Genomic DNA, 8,952 nt, shown 5'->3' with positions numbered 1-8,952 from the left:
GTAAATTCAATTGATTGGACATGATTTGGTCCCCAAGAACACAGTGGCCTCCATTAATCTTAAATGGAAGAAGTTTGGAAGCGTCAAGATTCTTCCTAGAGCTGGCTGCCCGGGCCAAACAGGGCAATCAGGGAAAAAGGGCCCTGGTCAGGGAGGTGACCAAGTGCCCAATGGTCATTCTGACAGAGCTCTAGAGTTCCTCTGTGGAGATGGGAGAACCTTCCAGAAGGACAACCATCTCTGCAGCATTCCACCAATCAGGGCTTTATGGTAGAGGGCCAGACTGAAGCCAAAAGGCACCTAAAGACTCTCAGACTATGAGAAACAAGATTCTCTGGTCTGATGAAACCAAGATTGAACTCTTTGGCCTGAATGACAAGTGTCATGTCTGGAGGAAACCTGTTGCCATCACTAAGGTGAAGCATGGTGGTGGCAACATCGTGCTGTGGGGGATGTTTTTCAGCGGGAGGGACTGAGAGACTAGTCAGGATTGAGGGAAAGATGAACGGAGCAAAGTACAGTGAGATTCTTGATGAAAACCTGCTCCAGAGTGCTTAGGACCTCAGACTGGGGCCAAGGTTCACCTTCCAACGGGACAACAACTCTAAGAACACAGCCAAGACAACACAGGAGTGGTTTCAGGACAAGTCTATGAATGTCCTTGAGTGGCCCAGCCAGAGCCCCGACTTGAACCCGATCGAACATCTCTGGAGAGACCTGAAAATAGCTGTGCAGCAACGCTCCCCATCCAACCTGACAGAGCTTGATAAGATCTGCAGAGAAGAATGGGAACTCCCCAAATACAGCTGTGCCCAGCTTCTAGTGTCACACCCAAGAAGACTTGAGGCTGTAAATCGCTGCCAAAGGTGCTTCAACAAAGTACTGTGTAAAGGGTATAAATACTTATGTAAATAATTATAAATTAGCAAAAACGTCTAAAAACCTGTTTTTGCTTTGTCATTATGGGGTATTGTGTGTAGATTGATGAGGAAAAAAAACAATTGTACACATTTTAGAATAAGGTTATAACCTAACAAAATGTGAAAAAAGTCAAGGGGTCTGAATACTTTCCCAAAGGCTGTTGTCTATATGCCTGTTTTTGCCAGCACTTAGAGTGGGGTTTGAGACTCCAATAGAAGTGCCTGTCACCGAAAAGTGGGCTTGATAGAAGTGCTGTCACCTCAAATGTGGAGTTCACTTAAGCCTTGTGCCCTTAGAACAGACTCTTTAAGACAGCGGTTCACAAACTTCAGCTATTTCAGCCCTGTCCAGTGTCCCCTTAAAAGTCTGGGTTCTTTCCAGCATTGTGCTCTTACAAGAGGATACATGCTAGTACTGTAGATGCAATAGACTTCCAGTCATTGTGCTAACGCTAGTTAGCATTGGCTCGCTAACCTACCTCTAAATTACTGTATACTTGATGCAGAGACGTAAAAATTGTATGCGTTATTTCATAAAAGGGCTTTATTGCCAAAATCCCGAAGTATTCCTTTAAAAGTAGCTCAGGCGGTTCTGGGCATAAAAAATTGAGACAGACAACTTCCCTAATCCACCGTGGCACCTTAAAATGGTGGTTTCTTTCAATCTTGTGCCATTACAATAAGAACCCAGTGTGGGACAGTAACTCCCAATTACCCCTAAAGCCCAGACCAAATAAGACACTTTGTTTATGCTTAGAATTGAGACCATGACGTCAGAATGGGACGGACACAGAGAATGAGTCTGGAACTACCTGTCTGTTTTAAGGATCAACAGTGTCCTGGCAACAAGCAGAGAGGTAAAATGCTGCTCCGGGGTTAAGCGACCAACACAGCAGGGGAAAGGACAGCAGCAGTCTGGGAGTGATGCATATCAAGGAACAGCTAGACCAAAGGCCAAATTGGACCAATTTTGCCAAACAGGCTGGGTGACTCAGCAAGGAACAAAGAGATGGAAAGGTGGTCTACCTAAATGGCAGAGAATGACTCACAGGGCAAGCCTAGTGTGTGTGTGTGTGTGTGTGTGTGTGTGTGTGTGTGTGTGTGTGTGTGTGTGTGTGTGTGTGTGTGTGTGTGTGTGTGTGTGTGTGTGTGTGTGTGTGTGTGTGTGTGTGTGTGTGTGTGTGTGTGTGTGTGTTCACGAGCCTGTGCACGTGCCTGTGTGCGAGTGTGATGAGGGTTCGGACACAACTACATTACAAAACGAGAAAACACACACACACACACACACACTATGCCTGACACAGAATCAAAACTAGACTAGATAACAGAACCAGCTGCACACTAATGGACCCATCAGTTTTGGAACATCATTTTTTATGGTTTTAAATGGTTACTTGGAGGCATTTAAAACCATTAAAACAGAGTGGGGGCAGCAGGGTAGACTTGTTCCTCTCATGGACAATGAGTTCAGCCACTCAGTTTAATGTCAGTTATTAATAGACACGGGGACAGCCCTCTGGGCCGACGCAAATGCTTGTAGAGTTTATTTGATTTCCGCTCTCTCAAAGGTTTTTTGTTCCGCGACAGGTTGTTCACTGTGCAACATCACTTCATTTTTTGAAACTTTCCATTGCTCGTTATACAGTCAGAGTTCGAGGAATGAAAAGGGGCTAATTTGCTAAAGAAAGAAAAGACAAAAGACAATTAAAACAGTGTCAAGAATGGATGGCACTTACAAACAATATCTATATACTCAAACTATAGGCTCTCGAATATAGATACAGGCACTCAGACCAGGGCCTTTGAATTATAGGCCTGACAAAGGCTATGACATAAAACCATTATTAAATGACACAATCTGATATTTTCAAATTCTGTCATCGTTCAAATATAGGTTAAAATCGACCTTTACTAGGGTTATCTGGGAACCTTCCAACACAACAGGCGAAGCTACAATGAGAAACCCTACAAATAGAAAATGCACCACCTAATGAGGTCAACATAATGAGAATGGGACTCCAATATAACCAGAGGGGGCTGGTGGGAAGAGCTATAGGAGGATGGGCTCATTGTCATGGCTGGGGTAAATGGAGTGGAGTCAAACACAAACACTCCGTTCCATTAATTCCACGGCAGGCACTACAGTGAGTCCATCCTCCTGGAACTCATCTCACCAGCCTCCTCTGGTCATTACAACTTTTGACAACTGACTTAAATGCGGTTGGCTTTGCTGCAGCATTGTTTAACCTTGCCTGGTATCCTTAGGGTGGACAATCTGACCACGATTGGACAATTCATAACCCTTTCAGGAAAGTTTTACCACTTTCAGTTTCAATTGAATGTCCAGCCCTGAATGTAGCTTTAAATGTGTCTGCATCCCACCAAGATATGACACAGAGCTAGGGGGAACACTGTGGTAAGAAGGCATACTCCTAACATAAGTTGTAATGACCCTTTATGTACTTTTGTCTCCAACTCTGTGACTTCACTGTGCCTGTGCCAAATTTAAACCCAGTGTGTGTGGCATGCGTGGTATTCATGATGACGGACCTCCCCCGGACTCCCCCGGCCCATCCCGCTAATGTGCCATCATCACAGTTTATTAAAATGCCCGACTCAGGGGGCTGAGGAATTGAGACACACTGAGGGGATGAATCACACTGGAGCTGTGGTCAGGGACCCACTGGTGTATCACTCACAGCTAATACCAGCTGGGCCTGTGGCTTGCTCAAACACCGTTTTGGTTAACTGAAGGGCGATAACAAAATGTTAATGGCCTTGGGTTAGTCACAAGATAAGAACATTAAGGAATGACATATATGTAGGCAAAATTGACTGCTATCAGGCTGTGAACAATCAGGCATAGAATAGCTTAAAACCACCGAAAGAACACCATCTGACCACATAAGCCTCAACACAAAGGGGGGTGGATACCTAGTCAGTTGTTCAACTGACTGCATTCAACTGAAATGTGTCTTCTGCATTTAACCCGACCCCTCAATCAGGGGGGCTGCCATAATCAACATCCACGGCTTCGGCGCCCAGGGAACAGTGGGTTAACTGCCTTGCTCAGGGGCAGAACGACAGATTTTTACCTTGTTACCTCTGGGATTCAATCTGGCAGCCTTTCGGTTACTGGCCCAACAGTAATCACTAGGCTACCTCCCACCCCCAAAGAGGAGGGGTTAACCATCAGAGCACAATCAAATCAGGTGGGGAGGTTTTAGTACAAGAGAGTTTGTTCTGAATAACTTCCCTGGGTACATGCGGGTTAAATAAATGTATTCCGACAGCAATGAATCCCCTGAATTGTAAATGCTCTGCATCTACTACGCTGAGCATTTCCTTCACGAGACACACACACACACACACACAAACCACCTGCCCATATCAGCACAGGCCGACTACCATAGCTCAGACATTACTTTTCAAATTACAGGGCATCAGAAACACGGCGGAATCAAGTTATTTCCCCGAATGAACAAATATCATCCGCCGCTCTGGTTAAATAAACACACACACACACACTGTGAGAAGGAGGCAGGGAGTGAAGGCAGGATGCTGGGAGAGGGAGGAAGGGATAAACACCTTAATTGTGGAGGACGGGCTCATATTAATGGTTGGAACAGAATAAATGGAATGGTATCAAACACCTGGTTTAATTGTGTTTGATACCATTCCATTCACTCCATCCCAACCATTATTATGATCAGTCCTCCCCACCCACTGGGGACCCAGGCCCAGCCAATCAGATCAGCAGAAGCTAGCCCACACCAAGCCAACATCAGCCCAAGACTGGCTAGCCCAACACAGGATAGCCCACACCAATCACACATCAGCCCAACATGGGCTAGCCCACACCACCCCAACATGGTCCAGCCCACACCAAGCCCAACACAGGCTAGCCCACACAAAGCCCAGCTAGAGGCGAGAACTCATTAGAATATTTGGGGGCGTGGTTTGAGTTATTTTGTGAAACCGTTACTGAGAGTGTAATTCCAGTTTAAAGGTTCCCTATGCAGAAATCGCTCAGCCATTTCCCGGTTGCTAAAATTTCAGTTTATGAGACAAAACAAGCAAGTGTAGTGTAGAGAATCAGTGTACCTTCTAAACCCCTGTGAAATATATTTTCCATAACAAACAAAAAAAGTATTTTCAGCTGTTTGAAGGTGGTGTACAAAATCAAAAGTAAAAGATGAAAAACTATAGCCCACATAGAACCAGTTCTTAGACTTGCTTTCAATCTAACAGATTTCTACATATGAGAATTTGGTCAGGTCACCCAAAAAGTTACATATTGCAACTTTAAGTGTTCCATTGTGTGATGCCCAAATGCTGTTGATATTGTACACTGCCAATAATGAAGTCTTAAATAAGTGCATGTGACATACGAGACAACAGTTTAGCAAAAAAAAAAATCGTGCCATTGTGGGCATATTTGCTGGGAAAAGATGGGCTTATTCAGGCAATGTGAGGGCTGCCCTCTCCAGATATGCTCTACCCACAATTGGGCACACTGCGCAAATGCTTTGGGGGTCAACGTGGAGACGATGAGCAAAGGCGGTTTGGCCTAATGTTGGCAGCCTAGATGGGGCCAATGTTTTAGCCCGCATGTGGGCATGTTTAATGGGTATAGAGCTATGCATGTTTGGTGGCTCATAGACCAGATGGTAGGAGCACAGTACTGGCAACACCATGTTGTAGTAGTACCTCGGTGTAGGACCACTTGGAGCTATGGAGTGTTTGGTGCGTCATAGGTCAGTGCCCATATGGTTGGATTCAGTGGTTGGATTCCGCTGGCATGACCATGGCAATGGGGAGAAGATATGCCCAGCAGAGCAGAATAAGCCCAGCCGAGAAGAATAAGCCCTGGGCCAAGGATGGTGAAGGCAAGAATGGATCAACTGAAACATGGACAGCTGTTCAAAAATACATGGAGCTATGGCGTCTACCTGTGAAAGAAACATGGACAAGAGAGTTTTTGGTGAGAGACAATGAGATATAAAATACAAGAGGAAATGCTGGTGAGAGAAAACTCTTCACCACAAAGAGAGGTGTATTTGTAGAACGAGACAGTGGAAAAAGAGATGTCCCTTTGTGGGGGAGATTACTCCAGCAGAAAGCAGAAAGTCCTCCAGGGACTCATAAAATAATTATCTCCTCACACTCCACAAAAGACCATTTTCGGCCAGGAGCAAGACACACTGTCATTCAAAATGTCCGCCGGCCATTCACCTCGGAAGCACGCAGATAATTAACCTGAGCTAGGGCCGGGCTGGGGTGAGACAAACACACAACACATAATCTGGATGGACCATTCAACACTGTGCTCACAGCACTACACTACACTGTAGTGTACACCATCTGGATTGAAAATGTGTCTTCATTTGGAAAACTACACATCATCGGGATTTAGCAATGATCATGTGTTTGTTTAAAGGACAAAAAACAACAAAGAACTAATCAAACACGCTAAATAGTTTGGACAACTAACAAACAACCAGCTTCTGATTAAGCCCCTCACACTGACAGCATAGCTCAGATTAATCTCGGAAACCCAAAACTAAAAATTGCTTAGATTGGGTCAGATCCTCGATTAGGTTCTCAGACCTGTGTTTTCATTTGTTTGTGAGACTATCAGGTTTTATGAGCACCCTCAAGATTTCCAGGCAGTCTCAAGGGTTCTGTAGCCCAGTAGCACAGAGCAGATCTCTCAGATATACATGTACATTTATATGTAACACATAGCATCAGAGGCGCCGTGTCTCTGGCGTGGCTAAGTTGTGTCGTCGGCAGTCATTACAGGAAGCATTAAAGCATTGACAACAGACTAGTGCATGTGTGCCATGAGTCTTATTCCCGTGAGGAAGAGTGACAGTGTCGATCGGGACGTTAATGCTCTGTCAATCTCTACAGCTTCAGAGAAATGCTGCTCACGGGACATGACACACACACACACACACAGAGGGAAGTTCATACAATCAGAGAGGGCTGGAGTGGTAGATAAGCCCTGGCAATAGCTAACACACACACACACACCAAGAGATGGCTGGCAAAGTCACACTGGCATGGTTAGGTTGGCATAGCCAAGTCGGCATTTTAACACTGGCAGGGGTAGGCTGGCATGGTTGTCTGGCAGCTTGGCACCTTTCGGTGTGTTGAGGAGGAGTGAGAAGGCAGCAGTGTGGGCTCCTCACAGTGACCCTTCATCTGTCACACGGTCACAATAACATTCTGAGAAATACACACAGAACCACAGCTTGTGTGCTGGTATCAGGACGGGTGTCCTGTTGCTCCAGGTGGCCAGTGGAAAAAGCACAGATGGTGACGCCATGGTAACACACAACAGACGCGGTTCATTGCCATGCTACTGGTCATTTTAGGTTGGTGGACATGTTACATTAGCACATCATGTCTGACTCAACCTGCAAAAGACAAGTGTCCATTTACAGAGTCACTTGGAGCACAATTGCACAGACGCACACACACGGCCTTATATCATATTGATATTCTGGCTGGAGGGTGGTCAAATTCAACAAATACACAGCATAAATATTTATGGACAGATATTATTTATTTGGCCAATATTAGTGGCATGGCTATTTGGGCGGGACAATTAGTCAGCAGGCTGTCAGATAAACGCAGCACAAGCGAGCTGCTGTTGATTAAAAAGCCGTTCCACTGATGGACTGCAGGAGGCCAGGGGGAGACTTGTGTTGAAAATGTTTACTCCTTTGTTTACTCCTCATACCTTAGCACTGAAATGTTTTATATTTATAATATTTTACTACTTCAACAGCAAACCTGAAACACTGTTCACTCTAAACTGGTCCAGGAGACTTCTTGGCTGCTGCTCTGAGAGTTGTGTATCGTTATTCTAGGACTATTTCTCTATGAATTTAATTTAAGTTCACTTCCCCAATCGATTGGGGGTGGACTTGATCCCAACCCTGCAATATGGTCAGGACACTATCCTGTAGCCATGACCCATTCGTTGGTCCCGCCATACCATTTGGAAAACCCTTTTGGACACCAATCGCATTACAATAACACAAGGTGTCCCCCAGAGTTTGGTGCTGGTCCCCTTACTCTTCATATATTATTATGATGATTACAATGTACGGCACTGATCCTGTCTACTTTCCACAGGTTCCTAGATCCTGACAGTGATGTGTGTTTCCCTGTTGCTAACGGGACAGCTACAGTTGAAGTCGGAAGTTTACGAACACTTAGGTTGGAGTTATTAAAACAAATTTTTCATTAACTCCACACATTTCTTGATAACAAACTATAGTTTTGGCACGTCAGCTAGGACATCTAAGTTTACCAACATTTTTTTACAGACAGAATATTTCACTTAAATCACAATTCCAGTGGGTCAGCAATTTAAATACACTAAGTTGACTGTGCCTTTAAACAGCTTGGGAAATTCCAGAAAATTATGTCATGACTTTAGAAGCTTCCAATAGGCTAATTGACATAATTTGAATCAATTGGAGGTGTACCTGTGGATGTATTTCAAAGCCTACCTTCAAACTCAGTGCCTCTTTGCTTGACATCATGGGAAAATCAAAAAATAAATTGGAGACCTTCTCAAGTATGGTTCATACTTGGGAGCAATTTCCAAACGCCTGAAGGTACTATGTTCATCTGTACAAACAATAGTATGCAAGTATAAACACCATGGGACCACGCAGCCATCATACCGCTCAGGAAGGAGACGCGTTATGTCTCCTGGATTTGAACGTACTTTGGTGCGAAAAGTGCAAATCAATCCCAGAACAACAGCAAAGGACCTTGTGAAGATGCTGGAGGAAACAGGTACGAAAGTGTCTATATCCACAGTAAAACAAGTCCTATATCGACATAATCTGAAAGGCCGCTCAGCAAGGAAGAAGCCACTGCTCCAAAACCGCCATAAAATAAGCCATACTATGTTTTGCAACTGCACATGGGGACAAAGATCGGACTTTTTAGAGAAATGTCCTCTGGTCTGATGAAACAAAAAATTGAACTATTTTGCCATAATGAC

Source organism: Oncorhynchus keta, chromosome 14 (genome assembly GCF_023373465.1).
Source record: "Oncorhynchus keta strain PuntledgeMale-10-30-2019 chromosome 14, Oket_V2, whole genome shotgun sequence".
NCBI lineage: Eukaryota > Metazoa > Chordata > Actinopteri > Salmoniformes > Salmonidae > Oncorhynchus > Oncorhynchus keta.
This window is presented reverse-complemented; position numbering follows the sequence as displayed.